We start from the raw sequence: 12,593 nt of genomic DNA, 5'->3' as shown, positions 1-12,593 counted from the left end.
CCCTATTTTTATACAAAAACTTTACAATATAAAAAGTTAGAGTCGTTTTATTAGTCATACATAATTCATAACATATTTAACTTTGGTAAGTATGGCTTCAGGCCAGGTTTTGCATTGCCTTTATTGATAGTCCATGACAGCGACAGAATCAGACCAATCAAAGCACCGAAAGAATAATCAAAGACAAAAAAACCCGATTCATTACTGACTAGCCTGCCATCAGGACAAAGCGCCCGATGTCGCACGACAGCCGCAGGGTGTGTGAAACTATGTTAATGACGCAAATCCAGCACGTGAAGAACAAGCAACACCATCTGTCTCTGTATAAAGTCTGCACACGCACAGAAATCGTGTAACAGCGCTTGGTTTGGAAAATATTGGCGAAAGCAGGAAATATGAAGACCGTCGCTATACTTATGCTTGCACTGTTCACTTTGGTGGCAGGTAGGTGCTGTATAAGAAATACAGAGTGAATGAGTGAGCTGGGTTTAACGCCGCTTTTAACAGTATTCCAGTTATATCACGGCGTGTCAGCTTAATGTGGGGGGAAAGCCCCAAGTGATGCTGGCCTCAGACGTTTACCACTTCGGTGAAACCCACGAGCACGGGTATGGTGCTGACAAACCTAGAAACATAATCGGGGCGAACTGGGATTCGAACCCACAATCATAGGTTTCTGGCATGCCCAAGGGACGCAACTCTGCACAGCGAATCGCGGCGCCTTAGACAACTGGGCCACCCGTGCCCCCAGAACTAGAGATATTTGCTCGCCCAAAGACTGCTTTTCAAGACAGAATATGTAAAGTTTGTAAATAACCCCACCTTTCTCTTAAATGTTAACCATGGGAATCTATATCTATATCTCTATATATGCATCTTGTTATTTTATACATATTTGAATATATGAGCTGTGTGTGTCATAGACCTTGTGGCAGACATTGTATACTTTTAATTATTGAATATTTGTATTGTCACACTTGTGTTTTACTCTGTGTGACACTTTAATACGAAAAAGATAACTTTGATCCAGAGGATCAACACGGCACGAAGAAATGTTGTAGCATAGCTTCCTAGTGATGCAAGTTCATATATACTGTCGAAAAGCGCATATAGTAGCTCAGAAGGTGACACAAATTGTAGGGACCGTCGGGTAGCCTAGTGGTTAAAGCGTTCGCTCGTCACGCCGAAGACCCGGGTTCGATTCCCGACATGGGCACAATTGGGGAACCCATTTCTGGTGTCCCCCGCCGTGATATTGCTGGAATATTGCTTAAAGCGGCGTAAAACTATACTCACTCACTCACTCACAAATTGTAATCTGCACGTGGTACCTTCAGAATCGGGAATGAGATCATGACACATTTGAGTTTAAATAAATATGTAATAAAACATATCATGAAAACAAAACTAGTGATATGTTTTCACAGCAACGACCTCTTAGACATTGGTTATTATTCTGAATTAAACAAGAGGAATTAAGTTGACACAGTCATAGTGGTATACATGATAAGTGTTTTCAATTTTAATTAAATGGAAAGGCCTAAAAACTAATTTGTTGACAAGTCATATCTCAGCAACACATGTTGTATTGTCTAGAATTGAAACGAACAATTATGGCACTGACACAATGGCTGGACGGAATGGCATTAAATGTGGTAACAATCTACAGTGTTAAAAATATGAATATTTTACACATAATATTTACATTAATCAAACAATTATTCATATAATAATAGAGTCAATGAATAGTCAATAAAATGTTATTTAACCACCCAGTTTTAGGTTTAAAATAAAGAAGACAATAACATCAGTATGTTTTTATGCCACTTTTAGCAATATTCCAGCAATATCGCGGCGGGGGACCACCAGAAATGGGCTTCACACATAGTACCCATGTCAGGAATCGAAACCTGGTCTTCGGCGTGACGAGCGAACGCTTTAACCACTAGACTACCCCACCGCCCAGAAGACAATAATATTCGTCAAATATGTGGCAGCGCCAATAAGTAACATGCCCTCGAATTAATGTTACTGTTTTCAAGGATGTCCAGAATGTTGCTTTGTTGAATATCTTGAAAGAGACCTGTCTCTGTACTTTAATCCAGAATAGTGTTGGAAGCTGGCAGAAATTCGGTGCATCCAAATAAGTATCCAAACCAGAGCTGGTACGTTGATTATAAACTAAAGTACTCACGGAAATGAAAAAAACTGTTTTTTCGATCTCATATTTTAAATAAATGCAGTTAACATACAAAATATATAAATATTCAAACAACTCAATTAGTACTAATTGGGCCTTGGCACAAATACAGTGTATCAAAGGTTTTTATGTCGTTTTACACGTAAAAGTGTGTAAAAATATGAACAAAACAGACTATTGTGAAACTGAGCATAACCAGGTGTTAGTAGATCAAGGTGATTGTCCATGACCTATGACACCTTGACGACAGGTGAAAACAGGTGCTTGAAACCCACGTGCATGTGATTTGTCAGTGGTTAGTGATTTGTGAGTGGCATTGTGGGATAGTGAATCATCGTCAAAATATCAGAACGTAAAAGTAACATATTCCCTTCTCAAACAACAACTTACATGTCATTATTATTATGTACATAAACAAAGCTGGTATTTTAATGGTTGTTTTGATAACTTTTTTCCAGGCTAATTTCCATAATGCCTATAGCCTGTTTCTGCCATGTCAATTTGGACTTAGTTTTATTTTTGAATGTTGAAAGTGGCTACAAATTACCTCCTGTAAAGTAAATTTTGTATTGAGCACTGAGATAAAACTAGCAAATCCAGACTAGTACTTTTCCAGTTGTTTTGTTATTTCGTATTTACATCTACGTAACGCTTTGTGTCGATTATTAAATCCAGCAAAACAGGTCGCAAAGATACATCGTCTCGCCCGCGTATGGACTTTCGAGAAGCTGTCCAATCCAGAAACTTCTTGAAAGATCAAGCCTGTCATGTCCGTGTGCAAAAAGGGCAGATAACTCTAGTTCTAGTACAAAACCATTCTGGAAAGCTCGACCGGTTGACCACGACAGCACTTGATATACCTTCTCTAGTTGTTTAATCATGTGCTGCCATTGACCAGTACTACAAATTGATACCCATCTGTTTCTACCGCCACTAATGTTACTCACACAAAACACCTGATTAATTTACTATGACAGGCGATAGCTTCATGATTGCATTGTATGTAATCATTCTATTCCAGGAGGACAGCAGTGCCCGTATGGAAAACCAGTCGTGAAGTGTTTTGTCAACCCATGCCAGTTTACCCGTTGCCCAATATTTCCTGCCGCACGCTGCGTGTATGTATTTCCGGTTGACTGATTGCACTGTATTATGGGTAAGGTATATTAATATGACGCTGTATCCCATGATGCTACATTGGTAACCTAGCCAACGGATATATTCTTTCTCACTTCCACAGAAAGCATGCTCATTCTGTCAGAATGGAATCTCACACAACCTAGTACCCATTGGAGTAAATAATTAGCCTAACACATACAAATATACCTTGCTCAAAGAGACCCCGCATAACCGGTGTTTCTTTGTAGAGTGGGTCCAAAGAGTTGAGTTGAGTTTAACGCCGCTTTTAACAGTATTCCAGTTATATCACGGCGTGTCAGCTTAATGTTGGAGAAAAGTCTAAAGTGATGCATGTCTTAGACGTCTACCACTTCGGTGAAACCAACGAGTACGGGTATGGTGCTGACGAACCTAGAAACATAATCGGGGCGAACCGGGATTCGAACCGACAGTCATAGGTTTCTGGCATGCCCAAGGGACGCAACTCTGCACAGCGAATCCGGCGCCTTAGACTACTGGGCCACCCCTGCCCCAAAACGCCTACGAAAACCTCATAACTTTTACCCCCCGAACATGGCAACCCAACCAGCTACTCTGGTAATGTTGTTATATGGAGCGTTGGAGGTATTATAGGATAGTTGTCGTTTTGAAGACCAAAGTCGGAAATGACAGAAACTGGAATTGTTGTTATTCAATGATAATTTAATCCCTCAAGAGGAATTGGTGTGAACTGTTAGCGAGTGCATGGTACAGTAAAATGCATAAGTGTACACGATTGAATAGACCATTGAATAGTGCGATATGTACATTTATGTTTCTCATGGTGGCCACTCCTAGGGACGACCATTTCCTATATTTCCCCCTCAACCATATCGAACTGATATTTCTCCATCATTGAATTCTTGGTCTTATTGTTTTGTTTATTAGTTCTTATACTTCAAAGGCGGGTCTATTGCCATAAATGTCATTACTCATTTAGCCTTGAGGTCGACACTCGCATTAATTTGGTAACGCATTAATTTCATAATGTACAGTATTCATGTATCATTAAACAACCTCGTGTTTCCAGACCCAATTACTGCGGAGGCTGCAATGCTGATTGGTACGTGAACAAACGTCGAGTGACCTGTTGGTGAAAATATAGCAGGTAAAATAAATCCGTTAGTGCGGACCCTGTTATACCGGAAACCCCCCGTTCTGTTGGCTGAGTCAATTCATGAAAATATTGGTAGCAGATGCTGCGAGAGCAAGGTGCTGACCATCTTCCCGAGGCAAGAGAGTTAACTCACTACAAAAGTCCAGTTTCTAGGCTGGTATAATGGAGTTACATTTTGTCTTGACTAACGAGTCTATGCATAGTCCAATCAAAATCGCACTCCTAAATCGAAATCCGGTTCGTATATTGTCATGCAGATTTCGGTCGATTGCAGGATTTGCAAAGCGTGTGCTACGCTAACTCGTTGTCAACAGATATTTTCTAAATCTTTCCATGTTTTTAATCAAGGTGCTCACGTGATTTGATGCAATTCGCGATGTAAGACTCATTTTATCACAATATATAGATCTTTATTATCGATCAGATCGTCTTGACTGGGCGCCGCCGTTTTGTTTGAAGCAAATGCAAGTGATACGAGAGCATGAATCTGATTGGTCCATAGGAGAGGCATAGAAGGGACATAACTCGTAATAGCCACTGGTGGCGCTACGATCGAGCCCAGGAAGTCCAGCCTTGTTCGGACTTTTATAGTCAGTTAACTCACTTGCCTCGGGAAGATGGGTGCTGACTGACGCTGAGGCGCCTGTCTACCTACAGAGGAGGAATAGACAACAGACAGTGCACGTCTCAATAACGCCGATACATACGATGACCTAGACGTCTAATGCAACCTCTATGGCTGCGTTTGTGTCAGTAACTAAGATCAGCGCCTCTCGAGGAGCCGTGGTGTCCTGCATGATGCGACGAGCGCCTTCCACCGACGCCTTTTCCAAATGTCTCACAGCACTTGAACCATGATATTATTTTTCGCTTCCGCAAGTCTAGATTTTTGACTTGTCTGAATCTCCGATCTCACTGGGGCTCCTTTTCAAGTTACATGTAGTTGTCAGTTTATATCACTGTTATATATTTTCAGTGACTAAGAGTTAGCCTTGCCTTTTCCCAACAAGACTCCTTGTCGCTTCAGATATAACTGGGGGGGGAGGGGGGCCCAGTCGTCTAAGGCGCCGCGATTCGCTGTGCAGAGTTGCGTCCCTTGGGCACGCCAGAAACCTATGATTGGTGGTTCAAATCCCAGTTCGCCCCGATTATGTTTCTAGGTTTGTCAGCACCATACCCGTGCTCGTGGGTTTCACCGAGGTGGTAAACGTCTGAGACCTGCATCACTTCGGGCTTCCTCCCACATTAAGCTGACACGCCGTGATATTTCGGAATACTGTTAAAAGCGGCGTTAAACCACACTCTTACTTCCTTTATGGTGCTTTCCCTCTGATGGTCTTCCTGGACAGATGCCCCAAGAGGCACCTTGTGACAGGCGCAAGGCCCACTCCAAGAAGTCGATGGACAAGGGATGGAACAGGGATCCCCAAGACAGGTCTTGTCTCCTCTCTGCCTGGAGTAGCACCTGTTGCGGTGGTCTTGTGGATGCTTTTACAGCGGTCTGCGCCTTTGCTGGCGCTTCCCTGGGGGCTACGCTCGCTGTGGCGCATCAACTGGCCTCCCGCTTCTTCAAGGCCTGCACTTTCGACCGGTGTGCTTCTTCCTCCGCCTTGGCCTCGTGTGGCGCCTCCCCTTGCGCTTGATGCTTCAAGACACGTGAGTGAACTGGTGTATCCCAAGACGTCAGAAGATGCCATTTTACTATCGGCGGGCTTTGCTGTGTCAAGGTACCTCGGGGAAAGGGTGACTATCATGGGATCATTCACCATTACCAGGAGCGGACTAGCTTAGAAGACGCCAACTGGAAGCAGTCAGTCCTGGGGGAGTTGTTACAACAACCTTGGTCGGCACCGGACAGTGACACGATGGCAATCCCATGGGAAGGTCTACATGCGTAATCGTTTCTACTGCAAGCTCTACTCAGACGCAAATGGTTTTGGTAGGGCCTTATTGGCCCCCACTCTGGATTTCCCGATACAGAAAGCGTTCAAGAATGCCCCGTCCTCGATATCGAACACTAAGCCATGTTACGCCCCCAGTCGTTTGTGTTGCAGGCAGGGCATCGCCAATGACTTCTACAACTGCGTCGTGGTTTGGTCACAGTGCTGTGACAGTGGCTAGTGCTGTCATAGTATCATACTGACCACAGTTCCAGCCATGACGCCTCCTGCTCAAGTTGCCCCGTTGCTAAGGTTCCACGTAAATACTTGGTGCAGTTGTTGACACTCCGGAGCCTGGCGCGCCTCTATTTCACCGTGCGCTTTGTTAAATGTCAGCCCTCCTCTTGAGGTTGCGCCTGAGGTGGCTCTTGCCCTTGTGATAGCGCCTCCCCTAGCGTCTACAGAGCCTCCCCTAACGTCTACAGAGCCTCCCCTAACGTCTACAGCGCCTCCCCTGGCGTCTACAGCGCCTCTATCTACATTTTGACTCTTACCGCATCTGCAGCATTAGAGAGATCATGCTTAGCACGCACGCAGATCCAGGACTTGATGAGGTCCCCATGGAAAAGTGCATTTAGGATTAAAGTGCCTGGGATTTCATCAGCAAACCACAGAACATTTATTCATTCACTGCCCACACTACAAAACACACAGAACAACACTCCAAAACTCACTAAACTCAAACCCCGAATTAACTTTATTGACAATTTTAAACCCACAAAAGAACACGTCTAACTTTAAAGCCCTTGGCAAATACCTAATCAAAACAGACTTAATCAATCGCATATAAACTCTCCCAAAATAAACATATTATTTAATAGGAAAAACTCACAAACTCCAACAACATCCACGCATCCCTTAATCTCTCCGCCCCCTGGCATACATTCCAAATCTCCAAATTTCAAAATTCCTCTATAAGCTTTTCCCTTAAAGCCCCCAATCGAATTGCAAAATACTTCCGTCCCTTTCGGCAAATACACTAAATGACCTGGCGGGCGCGTGTGCGACATACGCTCACAGTCGGAAAGCGCACGTAAAATCTCCAACTTAAGTAAGTAAGTAAGATCAGCAATTGAGCCAATTTACCACCAGGACAATGAAGACTTGAAAACTTGTCCTTATACCTAGTCGACCAGTGAAGATCGGGGCTAGAATAAAACCTCTCTTCATATGACCACCATTTCTAAACGCAATAATCTTTAGAAAGAGAATTTTTTATGCCAACTTCTTAATTATGAGGAACACAGCGTTTCGGAAGACATGCTTACTCCTTTATCATGTCACTTCACCTGAATGAAGGAGTAAGTTATATATATTCATAAACGTTGTGTTCCTCATTATAAAGAAGTTGCCATCCAAAATGTCTCTTCCTTATTTGTATCACTTGACAATAATCTTCGTTTTATTCAAATTATTTCATGCCAAGAATGTTTACAAAGATTTTCAAGTACAGTTATCATTATCTGCAGTAGTGAACACGTGTCGATTAATAGAAGAGGTAACAGTAATACATTGACCACCCTCTCTTTCCATAAGGTTTCATGACTTGTTTGAAAATATAATAAAAACTTGTGGACTTAAAACACACCCTTGACGGGTGCCAATGTTTAAAGGTTCTATCACAAGCAGATAAATTATTAAACATTAATGTCATTTTATCCAGAAAATTACCCTCAATACCAACTTCACACTGTGAATGCAGTAGACATGTCTACAGTAGACAGTAGAGAGTCAAATACTTTTGAAACGTCAATGAAGAGGTAGTAAAATCTGTCTCTTTTCTTACCAATGTATTTTTGAAGTCTGACCTGCAATGAAAACATGTTGTCAATAGTGAATCACTGAGCCCTAAACCAGCTTGTTGTTTATTAATAATATCATGATACTCACACCAGTTATGTAGACGGCTATTCAAAATAGACGTTAATACTCTACAGGTTGAGTCTATGAGAGAAATACCTCTTTTGGTGTTTGGGTAATTTTTACAGCCAGACTTGAAGAGAGAACATATAATACCCTTACCCCAACAACTGGGGTTGGTTTGTTGTTTAACGCCGCACTCAGCAATATTCCAGCTATATGACGGTGGTCTGTGAATAATCGAATCTGTACCAGACAATCCAGTGAGTGATATCATGAGCATCGATCCAAGCAATTGGAATACGATGACATGTATTAACCAAGTCAGCGAGCCTGACCACCCGATCCCGTTAGTCGCCTCTTACGACAAGCAAAGTCGCTATTTACGGAAAGCATGGGTTGCTGAAGACCTATTTGACAAGAGTCCCAGTACTCTAAACTTTCCAGGGGCGGTCGGGTAGCCTAGTGGTTAAAGCGTTTGCTCGTCACGCCGAAGACCCGGGTTCAATTCCCGACATGGGTACAATGTGTGAAGCCCATTTCTGGTGTCCCCCGCCGTGATATTGCTGGAATATTGCTAAAAGCGGCGTAAAACCATACTCACTCAATCACTCACTAAACTTTCCTATTTAGGACATAAGATCTAGTGTTATAAATGTCTAAACCATTTTAAATGTATCCCACGTTTCTTAAACGAGGCTGTTCTATGCAACATTTCTTTCACATGGGTAAACAGTGGGCATGGTAAATGGGACCGCTTTTGCAGTTTCCTGGAGGTTCTGCATTGAATTGCTTGTTTCATCTAAAGTTAAACACGTTGCAGGAATACAATGATACCTCGCTCACGCCCACCATTCTTTTCTTTTGCAGATGAACTGGATATGGACATCCTCATCACTAGAGTACAAGGCATGGTATTCATCAACGATGCTCATTAAACATTAAACTGTGTTTTGGTCGTTGTTTATGCTTTCTTAAGTGTGATACCACCAAACGTATGTAGCGACAGGGTTATCCAATGGTCGTAGCTCCTAAATTCCATGTGCAAAGTTACCCCCCTTAGTTACATCCGTGAGTTCGAATCCCCGGTTGGACCCGGTTATGATCCTTGGTCTGTTTGCATTATGTCTTTAGTAAACGTCCTTGACCAACATGGCCCGTGACGATCCGGGGTAGAATAGGTCTTTAGCAACCCATGCTTGCCGTAAAGGCGACTATGCTTATCGTAAAAGGCGACTTTGCTTATTGTAAGAGGCGTCTAATGGGATTGGGTGGTCAGGCTCGCTGACTTGGTTGAAGCAGGTCATCGGTCCCAATTGCGTGGATCGATGCTCATTATATCAATCACTGGTTTCCAACGTGGCGGGGATGGTGCTCGTTCGACCAGTCACTTTGTATCGACTGAGAGGGTGCGTAAACCCACTTCATTCAAAGTAATTTATATATACCAGGTTTTTAATCGTAGAATATTTGTTTGTTTTAATTTTGGCTAAACTTGTCCATAATCACCAGTAACTGAAGGGATGGTGTAAATCCTGCCGGGGTCCATGCAGGTAGCAAAGGTACTGTAAGTCCCCATGGTCCCCGGTATGGTGACCTACTTTTTGGTTGCTGGTGATATATAGCCCAATTTTACGTTGTATTGTCATGTATTGTATTATATGAATTTGTAGTTTTATGATCACTCACTAGTTTTAAACCGACATCTGTGATAATCTAGTACTTTTACTGTCCTTTGTCGACAGGTTTCTATTCTCAATTGATGTATTGTCTAATTTGTTATAGTCACTATATGGCTGAAATATTGCCGATGTGACTTTAAATATTAACTCACTCACTCACTCACTACTTTGTATCGAGATTAGATATTTATTCATCTGCAGCTAACAAACTAGATTTGTTTTATCTAAAAACTATTAGTCTGAATGGCTGTGTAACAAAAACACCTCTCAACAATGTATCAACAGACTGAAGCATAATTATATTTTTCAAGAATTTTCGGGGACAATTGTTTTTCCCGATACAATCCCAGCCTCTCTAAAGATGACTATTTTGGTCATAAGCAAATGTTGAGTGGAATATGAATGAGTTAATTGGGTTTAACGCCGCTTTAACAGTATTCTAGTTATATCACTGCGTGTCAACTTAATGTGGAGGAAAGTCCGAAATGATGCAGGTCTCAGACGTTTACCATTTTGGTGAAACCCACGAGCTCGGTTATGGTGCTGACAAACCTAAAACCATAATCGGGGCGGACCGGGATTCGAACCCACAATCATAAGTTCCTGGCATGCCCAAGGGACACAACTATGAACATCGAATTGCGGCGCCTCCAACGATCTGGCCAACCGTTGACCAAGGTGTAACCCAATTTAACCTCAGTTGACCAATGTTAACACACTTTCACTGATAACTACATTGTAGTATATGATATAAGTTTGGTTAGGTTTGTAGGATGTTTTAATCAACTTTTTTATGTTCTCATTCTATTCTCTACACCACATTTGTCGGCCATTTGGCAGCATATAAGGATTTCAAACTTTGTTTGTTTGTTTGCTTCTTGTTTAATCCCGCACTCAACAATATTCTAGCTATATTATGGCGGTCTATAATTTTTTTGAGTCTAGACCAGACAATCCAATGATTGACATCATGAGCACGCAGTTGAGATCGTTGACATGCATTAACCAAATCTGCGAATCTGACCAACCGAATAGCGAATATGTTAACGTATCTTGCCGTACCGATTTCATCCGTCTCAAACACATGCAAAGGCAAGTTAGTTGGTCATCTAAAAATACACGGGTACACGGGGGACAAGATAGAACTGGGATCTGCATCACTTTTGCCACTGGTGCGTCTATTTGGAACTGTCGTTGTGGATAAAATTAAATGCGTTGTTGATAAATTCATAATAGTTTGGTTCCGCCTTATTTGACTTCCCAAAGGAATCTAAATAGTCTATGCCTATAAGGAACTGCTTGTCGTTGGATTCTAACTTGATTCGGTGGTCAGGCTCGCTGACTTAGTTGAGACATGACCCCGTGTCCCAATTGCGTAGATCGATGCTCATGATATCAATCACTGGATTGTTTGATTGTTTGGATTATTTTGAGACCGCCGTCGTATAGCTGGAATGTTGGCGTCAAACAATAAACAAACATTTGTATCTATGATGTCAGAGTTATATTGCCAAATATATACAGATAATTATATTTTAGTTAGTAGGTGAGGGAATTGTTGTTTGAATGACCAGATTTAAACCTGTTCGGACTGCGAGTCTCTACCTGTTGCTACGATCTGCAAGCACAAGGTCCTAAGCCCGACAGAGACGGTCGGGTCATAGTGGAATCTTCTGTCGTGGACATGGTGTCTAGGGCTGGGTCGATCCCGGGCCGCGTCATGCAAAAAGACGTTAAAAGATTGTACTTGTTGTTACCCTGTCTGGCGCTCGGCATTAAGGGGCTAAAACAAGGACTGGTCGGCTCGGAGTCAGTATACTGTGTCTGATTGGGGTATTCATGTTAAACTGCGGCATGGTATCTCAGTGAGCTAGCACTATAAATCGGCATCAGTCCGGACTAGTACAAGCAGCCACACACACACATACACGTGCATGCACGTCGCTATATAAGTGCAATAATCTTGGACGCGACGTTAAACCCAATTTCACCTCACCTCACCTCTAGGGCTGGGACGAGTCCAAATTTACTACCCTGGTATCCACCCCTCTATTACCCGCCCCTACCCGGGTACCCGCTGTAGGTCTCAAGAGATAGGTACAAAATGTCCGATTGGAAATAGTTTGACTGTAGCCCTGGACAAAATGTATTTAGATACACGTATAAAACGATCTGGTCATGCATACACTGAAGTTGACTGAAGTTTTATCCGTATTCAAAAATATAAATGTCTGGGTTCATAGTCAGAAAGAAATGCGAACATTAGTGACTTGTAGTGTAACCATATAGTTGAAGATCATGTTTGTCATTAAACAATATATCACATGAGCAACCACGGGTTCGCGTAGTTCTGTGGGTACCCGGGTCCTTCTCAGTACCCACCCGACCCGAGTACCAGAGTTACCCGTCCCAGTCCTAAACTGGTGTCATAGAGGTATATCCACAAAACACTTTAAACAATTAAGCAAATTGTTTCGCTATGTCAAGTCAGTGAAACAAGCAGGGGTCCTGGACCTTTGGAAAACGGACGAGCTTGAGAAACGTACCTTGTATGTGAGGCTAAGAATTCATCAATCTACCCTCGTACATATAACAAAAATTCTTTGAAAGGCCATAGTAATTTAATTAATAGATGT

The 12,593-nt window shown here is 42.4% G+C and overlaps 1 long non-coding RNA gene across 1 annotated transcript; it reads left to right on the top strand.

Annotated features, from left to right (window-relative positions):
- The first annotated feature begins 241 nt into the window (after positions 1 to 241).
- On the top strand, positions 242 to 9,226 carry LOC124110995. The gene is made up of 4 exons (XR_006857364.2): positions 242 to 444; positions 3,222 to 3,318; positions 4,389 to 4,466; positions 9,146 to 9,226. It is a non-coding gene; the product is annotated as an uncharacterized LOC124110995 (long non-coding RNA).
- The last annotated feature ends 3,367 nt before the right edge of the window (positions 9,227 to 12,593 follow it).

The sequence above is a fragment of the Haliotis rufescens genome, unplaced genomic scaffold (genome assembly GCF_023055435.1).
Source record: "Haliotis rufescens isolate VD_foot unplaced genomic scaffold, xgHalRufe1.0.p SCAF_4, whole genome shotgun sequence".
In the NCBI taxonomy this organism is placed as follows: domain Eukaryota; kingdom Metazoa; phylum Mollusca; class Gastropoda; order Lepetellida; family Haliotidae; genus Haliotis; species Haliotis rufescens.
The sequence above is the reverse complement of the archived record's forward strand: the minus strand, read 5'-3'. Positions and strand labels throughout refer to the sequence as shown.